Raw genomic sequence first — 9061 nt, forward strand, 5'->3', positions numbered from 1 at the left:
CAATTCCCTCATATATAGCAATGGGTTGCCTTCTAGGGAAAAAAACCCTAAATTAAACATAACTTCTACCGTCAGATCTTCACCTAATGAATGGCCCAGATTGACTACGAAATTACAACCTTTTACAAGGGAATTTTACTTCTATTTTTAGCTTCAGGGGCGCCACTCCCCAGACCCTCCTTCCAGCGTACATTTTACGGGCGGCGTTGCCGCCACATTACGAACTGTGTTCCTATGTGGCGACACCTCTAAATAAAGAAGATAATCATGCTCCACACCCAACACTCTACAAAATTTCTTAGCTGAGCTGACTGATGGGTAGCAGAAGGACTGCTCATGAACACTGCGCAATTCTAAGATCAACAGTTGGTCGTTTGTCGGGATGACTAACTAGTAAAACTAAAAAAAATTCTGAGGGAGACAGGGATGGGCACTTGGTGTCTATCTGGCCTGTCCGCGCAATTTCCTTAGTTAGGTGAGTGGGTGAGGTCAGTGGCCTCTGTGCAATTTTTGAGGGGAGTCAATCTTGGGGTGACTGTCGGGTCTGACTGTGCAGGTGACTAGCATGAGATTTGATTCGATTGCTTGCGGGCAACGCAACTTGAAAAGACTAGCTAGGTGCTTATGCATTGTTTTGGTTGACTTTTGATTGAGTCGAAAGCAGGTTGATGGTCCGGCTGTCAGTTAGAGTCTGGTCGTCAGAAATTCAGCAAAAATGTTTAAGTGTGTGAACAGTCGAAAGGTGCATAGGTGATCATACGAACACACACTCGCATGACTTGACAATGAAACGACCAAACCATATAGACACACATGTTCAACATGACTGACCGATGGTGCAAGTGACAAGTGCAACACTCGTGATTGATCGTTCATTGATCAAGACGATGTTTTCACAATAGTGAATGTGACTCCATGTGTGAATGAAAAAGATGCTTTCATAGTGAATACAACAAGCACATACGAAGCGAAGACTTTAAGTATCACCAGAACATGGTTGTAAGCATGACTTAGACATTAGCATGCAGAGACTTGAATGCAATTAACAAGCAAGGCAGATGTAAGGACTCACGCAAGCTCATGGAGTCAACTTGAGTGTGTGTAGTCATCAAGTGAACTCTTCAAGGGAGGCTTCGAAATTGGTGCAGGCCAAAATTTTGGAGGGTGGTTGTAGCTACTACAACACTTGGCAACACACTAGTAGAACTCTAGCTTCTTTGTTTTTGTTCGTTTCTAGCATAGGGCCTTGGTCTTTCAGGGAGTGTTGAACCGTTGTGCAGGTTACTTCAGTTTCCCCACTTACCCCATGGACATACGTGGTTCACCCTTTTCCAACTCAGTTAAACACAATCAAACGTTCATCTTGAATCTCATTGTTTTGAATCTAGGAAGGGTAGTTTAGCTCGCGAGTTGAAGATTTTCAGAGTATAAGTTTTCATCTCTGGTGTTGCTTCGCTGCCAGCAGGCCTGGACAGTACCCTGGTGGAGTCATGCAGGAACACACACATTGCTCCACTGCCAGCGAGCCTAGTCAGTACCCTGGTGGAGTTACATGCTTCACCTCTCTACGCAGGAAGCCTTTCTCTTCTTTCGCCTTTATATTTTTCAAGAGGACTGTGCATAGGCACTTATTTATTTTTGGGGCGAAAGAGGGATCCTGACTTATTGAGAGAAGAAGAGGTTGTTCCTTTAGAGAATCATGTAAGACCTCTGACATAGGTTTGCTCATTTATATTTTCCCCTTCTTTGTTTCTACTAGTTGGATGAGCTTGAACGCAGAGTGGAAGGCTGAGTACAGGCATGGGGCTTCCTAGTGTGGACATAGGCTCATGGTTGGACCAAAACTTCCCTTATAGATGGTTTGTATTTTCCGTCAAAACTTCATCGGCCAAAATTTACAACCAAGGACAGAGAAGCAGACACAATATTGGCCAAGTGCTGCAGTGTAAAGATTTTCTTCCAATTTCATCCACATACTCTATTCAAAAGCTAGTACATAGTAGTTGGAGACACTTATTTCCGGAAACAAAAATAGTAATATATCATATAAACAAAATGAACGTGAACAAAAATAGTAAGAAGAATCAAACAAAGTGAAAGAAAAGATAATAATAAAAACAAACCAAATGAAACAACAAGCAGCAAGTTGACTATGTACGTGGCACGGGTGCGGCCCGACCCTCTGAAACTAATGTTTGAGGACTTGGCCATTGATAGGAAGATTATCATTCCTCTTGTCAAGTGATTGCAAATGATACGTGTGTGAGCCAAGTTTCTCGTGGACCAGTGCCAGTTCACGGGCTTCGCTACCAGAACCTGGTGGCATTCCAGAAGACCTTCAAGAACATGGGCTCGGATGATGGCACGGGGTAGTTGTTTTTATTCCGAGAAGGGTTCAAGTTTTTAAAGTAAATGTGTAAGCGAATCTTCCCAGATTTCTTACGTGCAAGATTTAAATTAGAAGACCAAATATGATGACGAACTTTGCAAGGAATCCAAACACTTAAAATGTTAGTCATTCTTTTCGATGAAAGGAGTACAAACAACATGTATGTGTTACCTGTTCTTTGCTGCAAAGGCTTGTCTCCTCCTTTACCTAGAATCTCATGTTGGATTGTTAGCGTGCAGTGGGTACTTAGGTCATCATCTACTCTTGCAAACCCATCTAGGTACTATTCAATCAAGTGGTCAACGATTGGTCGTTGCTACAGTGTGTCACTTGTATCGAGGTTGGCCATCTTCAGATCATGGTGGACTCCTAGGTTGCTCTGTTCGTTCATAGTTTTGGTCCTTCGTGTGTTTAGAATGAGTGCTTTGGCATCATTGTTTGTGACTTCGAACTTCAAAAAGCTTGAAATCATGCATTGTCCATTGTTTTGGATGACTGAGATACACTCGGTCCTTGAGCCATCATGTGTTCCTGATTTGTCAAGACTCATGGCCCACAACTTGTCTGTACATGGACAGTTCGGCGTGCTGGTACTGTTGCTACTACTGCTACTATCGGAAAAACAAAATGTACAGGTTTCATTATCATCAGTTGGGCGAGGAAGGAGTCCCAACTGCTTATCTGATGAGGTTGGAGTTGGCCATGCAAGATAACACTCCAATGTCTTTTCCAGGAGGTAGTTTCCAAACATAAGTTCTGCGAAGGCCAATGGTTTGTTCTCACTGTTAAGGGGAGTGACATTATGTTTCATATACCTCTCAGATAACACTCAGATTTGGTTGCATCTTCCCTTGTACGAAAGCCACATGTGAGACCAGTCCATAGAAAAATATCCATCTAGCTTGCTGGACTAGTCTCTGTTGAGTAGCAGGCCATATGCTTCCGGTATGTCCACAACAACTATGTTGATGCATTGATGAACTCAACTGTCATGAGATAATCAGATGATCACATCTCAAAGTTCACCAATTGCTGGTACTGATGTTATGTCAAGTTGGATGATTATCGCAGATGTTTTTCTCCATCGTTCATTGATCTTCTTAGCAATGGAGAGCGGCATGACGTTGGCTACTGCACCAGAATCAACCAAGCAGTTGTGAATGTTGTAGTTGAAAACTTCAAATGAAAGCAGGAATGGGGGGAAACCTGAGTTTGCTTCTTCCATCGAAGTGTATTGAGCACAGTAGATAGTGATCCGGGAGGTGTGCTTGCTCCCTTGCTGGTGGAGGTCGTGTTGTCTGTTGTTGTTTGTCCCAATGCATGCAATGGGATATTTTGCTGACTCTGGACTTCGGCTAAATCGAACAAACTAATGTTCACTCGAGTTTTCTTCATGTCATCGACTATGTTGTAATCCAGAAGTGGTAGACTCACCGAGGTGTCTGGGTGGAACAGATGTTCGTGTTGTCTGGCGGAGTGTTCTGCAACTTGTTGCTCACGGATGTATTCTTATCTGTCATTGTCTTCCCAGACTTGCTTTGTATTTGTTGCTTGGAGGTAGCTGGTGGATCAGCCTTCTTTATCAGTTGTCTCACTTTCTCTTTCATTTCCCCAAGTGTAGGGGGAGCCCCTTTACTTCTAAGATTGTAACAATCATTTTGTTTTTGGGGCTGCTTCTCAGTGTTCGTCTTCGAGACTACTTGCGAGCACTGATATGCATTCACCACATGCCCAGAACTTGGTGCTTCATTAGGTGCAACCTCTTCGTTATCATCTGTGTCTTCTGGTTGCTCCTGTATGTCGCCATTCGCATCAAGTGTATGACTGTAGATAGAGGTAACAACTCACTTCCAATCTGAACAAGAGTTCTCGGGATGAAACTCTTCATGGAAGGAATAGAAATTAGGATCAACGCACTGATCGAGTTGGAACACAGGCTTCTGTGAAAATTTGGAATTGAACCGATTGTTGCTTGATGAGCCAGTTGATGAACTGCTTGCCTGTCTCTGTCTGGGCGGATGACTATTCGTGAATGTGTTTGTCTTCTGTTGCTTGAGTTCAGACATTTTGGTGGTCAAGTTATTGATAAGGCGAGTGAGAATCTCAATATCAGTTATTTCCTTGTCTCTACCCTTGATCGTTGTTTCTTGGGGCTTTCTACTCGCATCCTTGGAGTATTTCGTTGGTTCGTCGTCCTTGATGACTCCAATGGCATGCAAGTTTTTCTCAACAACAATAGCCTATTCGCACCATTCTAAAAGTGTTGGCTTCATAGTTCTCTTTATGAACTACGCAATGGTGTTTGGCAGTGCAGATGTGTAATAGTCGATAGTGATGGAGTCATGAGGTTTGGTGTCTGCTGAAAAATTGTTCAAAATATGCATAAACCTCTTATTGAAGTCTTTCACTTTCTCTTTTCCCTCCATCTTGAGGATTCCCAATTCTTTGAGTAGCATGGTTGGGGTCTTGTCATCAGAAAACTTTTCGAGGAACATCCGTTTGAAAGCACCCCAGTTATGTATGGAGTTGGGTGGAAGGCTGTGATACCAAGCAGCTGGGTGGTCATCCAAGGTACATGGAAACAATCTACATGATACATCATAATAACGTACGTCAAGGGTCTGCAGCTGTAGGTAGAAATTTTCTAATTGATCTTCTTCCTTCACCACGTTGTCAGGGTTAAACTTGATGTTCACTCTCTCTGCTCGCTTTGACATCTTGTGCAGAACAACCAAGAGAGCCAATGGTCCCTGAGTCATCTATTCAAGATTTAGGTCATCCATCTCTTCATCTTCTTTGTCCTCTTCATATTCTTCCTCTCCTTTGGAATCTAGTAGTTCCAAATCCGAGTCTGTGGGTTCGTCTCCGCATCCACCTCCTACACAGGATTTCAATCCCAAGGCCACAAGAGTACCTTTTTCATCATCAAAGAAGATTGGAGGTTCCTCTCCCACTTCAATAGATTCTTCCAAACCTTCAAGAGTAGCAAGGACTGCTTCCACCGATGATACAATAACTCATATGGGAGTGGATTTTGGCTTCTTATACATATGTGGAAGATGTTGTATGCCTGGGATCAGTCTGACTGATTTCGTGAATTGGCGAGTGATGGGATGGACGGAGTGAAGGTGTTGATATGAAATCTCGTGTTCAATTCTGGGAGGTGAGGAGTAACCAACTACAGAGTCATGAGAGGGGGGTTACAAGCTATTGCCTTGACCAGATGACGAATGAGTGAGTGTGAGGGGAATCTTAGCCATGTAAAACTGGCTGCCCTCCTTCAAGCGCTAGAAATGTTGACGGTGTTGGACCTGCCAACATTCAGGGGATCACCCCGGTATGAAGTCCGAATTGGACGTCACACCATTTGGTTTGGGAGTCCCATCCAGTATGATGGCCCGGTTGCCATTGTCTTAAGGATTTTTCTCAACTCTTGCTTTTCAGCACAAGAGAGTAGTTTGCTTTGTCTTCGAGAAGTGAGGTTCACATGCCTGGTGAGTGTAAGTGTACTTGTGTCAATGGTTCTTTCACTGTGAAGGGGAGAAGGTGATAGTGAGTTCCATGTTGAAAGGGATTAGTCCCAACTCGTCTAGGAACACACAACACAAAAGGACATATACAGCTTCTGACGGAGTAGTCGACTCGAACGTGACAGTCACAACATACAAGGTAAGATAACACGTACAACACTCACGGAACAGTCCGAACGAGTGCAACGGTTGTTACAGCAAGGTTCATGTGAAAGGTCTATCTGCTGTCCAACAGAGCATTCGACACGGACGAGACAACATTAACAGAATATATAACACATTTCCATTAATAGATGCCTTACAACAAATGGATCAATTCAGATGTAGAACACAGGTTAAACAAACATGCATTACAAGTGTTAAAGATTAGCCTTACAACAAATGCAATACATGTGTGAAAACGTGATGGCCTGTTAACAGGCTTCGGAATTAAGTGAAAGTTCCAAGACCCATCTTACACCATACATCACTAACCCCATCAGCGGGGTGTTGGAGCCACTACTTACTCCTCAAAGAAAATATTACAGACTCTCTTGGCTATGTGGGAGGAGCTGAGGTGAAAAGTCCCTTACATGTACAAATGAGGGGGTATTTATAGCTAAGGGTGAAACTGACCCTTATGGCTGTTCAACTACCCTCATTACCGTTTGACTTCCATGACTCTTCAACTTACATGATTCTTTGTTCAACAAGTGGTTCTATTGGAATTCCACATTACATCACATTGATTGACAACAAGCCCACAGTGAGGATGTGGGTGACATGACTCATGACGTGACCCGACATGACTTAACATGACAATCCTGGTAATTTTGTGCTGCTACTAGAGTGCATGTCAAGCTATAGTGTTGTTAGGTGATGGATGTCTTCATGGTGTATCACAGCTTCACCTACACATGGCGAAGTGCGCAGAGTCTTCAATGGTCCTTGGTTCACTTGATGAAGCTTTAGCATGTTATTCCTCACTTGCATGTTGGAAGACTTGACAGGCTCATCTGTTCATGAAGGTGCTTGTTTGTCACGTTCGTCCGCTTCACATGCTTTGTTCGTTTGTCTGTTGGTGAACCTGTCATTCTGCATGTGCTCTCTTCATTCATCCCATTCATCGTCTTGTCATGTTCGTTGGTGTACATATACCTACAGTCACTCATGAAGACATGACATAAAATCCAAAACCTCCTAGTCTACCATGACACATGATCATTCAGGTGCAAGTGAATGGGAGAGGCAGCAAGGTTGTGATGCGGGATGATGGATTTGGGAAACTACTGATGAAAACTATGCAAGAGTCATTGAGAGATGGAGACAGGCGATTTGAGTTGACAGTGACTGTCTACAAGGTCTGGCTCGGCTGGGAGGCAAAATTGTGCAAATTTTGGGAGGAACAGTCTAGGTTGTTGGAAGGCAAGGCAGGCATGTTCTCCGCATTTTTCAGAACGAACAGGCAGCGGGGCTGGATAGCCAGATTTGTGCAATTTTCCAGAGGAACGGGCCAGGCTGCATGAAGGGTCAGCAGGCAAGGATTACACAGTTTTTCTACGGAACTTCCCAGGTCACTTGCAGCCAAAACTGCGTAATTCCTAGAGGGAATTTCCAGTTGGCTACTAGGGTCACCAGCAGCCAGAATTGCAAAATTCCCAGAGGGAACTACTAGTTGGCTGCCTGGGAGACTGGAAACATAAACTACGCAATTCTCAGAGGGAACTGGCAGTCTACTGCTCGGGGTTATTGGCAAGGAAAGCTGCATTGAGGCCTGGAGGCCATCCCACTGATCATCTTTGTGAAATTTTTGAGCTGAGCTGACTGATGGGCAGCGGAAGGCCTGCTCATGAACATTGTGCAATTTCTAAGATGAATAGTTGGTCGACTGTCGGGATGACTGACTAGGAAAACTGCACAATTTTCTGAGGGAGACAGGGACGGGCACTTGGTGTCTGTCTGGCCTGTCTGCGCAATTTCCTTAGTCAGTTGAGCGGGTGAGGTCAGTGGCCTCTACGCAATTTTTTAGGGGAGTCAGTCCCAGGGTGATTTTTAGGTCTGATTGTCCAAGTGACCAGCATGAGAGTTGATTGGGTTGCTTGTGGGCAGCGCAGCTTGAAAAGACTATCTTGGTGCTTCTGCATTGTTCTGGTTGACATTCAAAAGCAGGGTGATGGTCCGTTTGTTAGTGAGGAGTCTAGTCGTTAGAACTTCAACAAAAATGACTAAGTGTGTGAATAGTCAAAAGGTGCATAGGTGATCATACAAACACACACTCGCATGACTTGATGACGAAACGACCAAACCATCCAGACACACATGTTCAACATGACTGACCAACGGTGCAAGTGACAAGTGCAACACTTGTGATTGATCGTTCATTGATCGAGATGATTCTTGCGCAACAGTGAATGTGACTCCGTGTGTGAGTGCAACAGATGCTTTCATAGTGAATACAATAAGCACATATGAAGCGAATACTTTAAGCATAACCAGAACATGGTCGCAAGCATGACTTAGACATCAGCATGCAGAGACTTGAATGCAATTAACAAGCAAGGCAGGTGTAAGGAATCACGTGACCTCACGAAGTGAACCCGAGTGTGTGTAGTCATCAAGTGAACTCTTCAAGGGAGGCTCTGAAATTGGTGTAGGCCAAAATTTTGGAGGGTGGTTGTAGTTGCTACAATAGAGGGCTATCTTGTTGTGTATTGAATGGGGCAAGGGGAGGTCCAAGCATGGTTTAGTAAGATCTATAATCCTAGCATTAGAGAATGAGAAGGTGGCTTAGGACCTAATGTCATATGGGCTAAGATGCCTAGATGGAAGGTAAGAACCCAAATAGTGGTGATAAGGGGATTAGGGGCCCCATTATCACAACCCATAAGCCCTTAACCCATAACCACTAAATTCCCTATCCCCTTAACCCCCAATCCATAATCCCTTAACCCGTACACTCATAACTCATAACACATTAACCCCTTGACAAAATTAAAACCTTAAGCCACTAACCCCTAACCTAAAATCCATGAACCCCCTAAGCCCTAACCCATTATCCTCTTAACATGTGACCCTTAAACCCTAACCCCTGACCCCTACTAGTACATATGGATGGAAAATCCAGCATGTACTTTGATAGTTCGATCATACTGTCGGATTTTTC

At 43.9% G+C, this 9061-nt stretch overlaps 1 pseudogene; it reads left to right on the forward strand.

Annotated features, from left to right (window-relative positions):
- Window positions 1-7199: 7199 nt before the first annotated feature.
- Window positions 7200-9061, forward strand: part of LOC149206152 (aspartyl protease family protein 2 pseudogene) — a 25997-nt pseudogene continuing 24135 nt past the window's right edge.

This window comes from Pinus tabuliformis, chromosome 1_2 (genome assembly GCF_031772625.1).
Source record: "Pinus tabuliformis cultivar Carrire ecotype Pingquan chromosome 1_2, CPIR1, whole genome shotgun sequence".
In the NCBI taxonomy this organism is placed as follows: Eukaryota; Viridiplantae; Streptophyta; class Pinopsida; order Pinales; family Pinaceae; genus Pinus; species Pinus tabuliformis.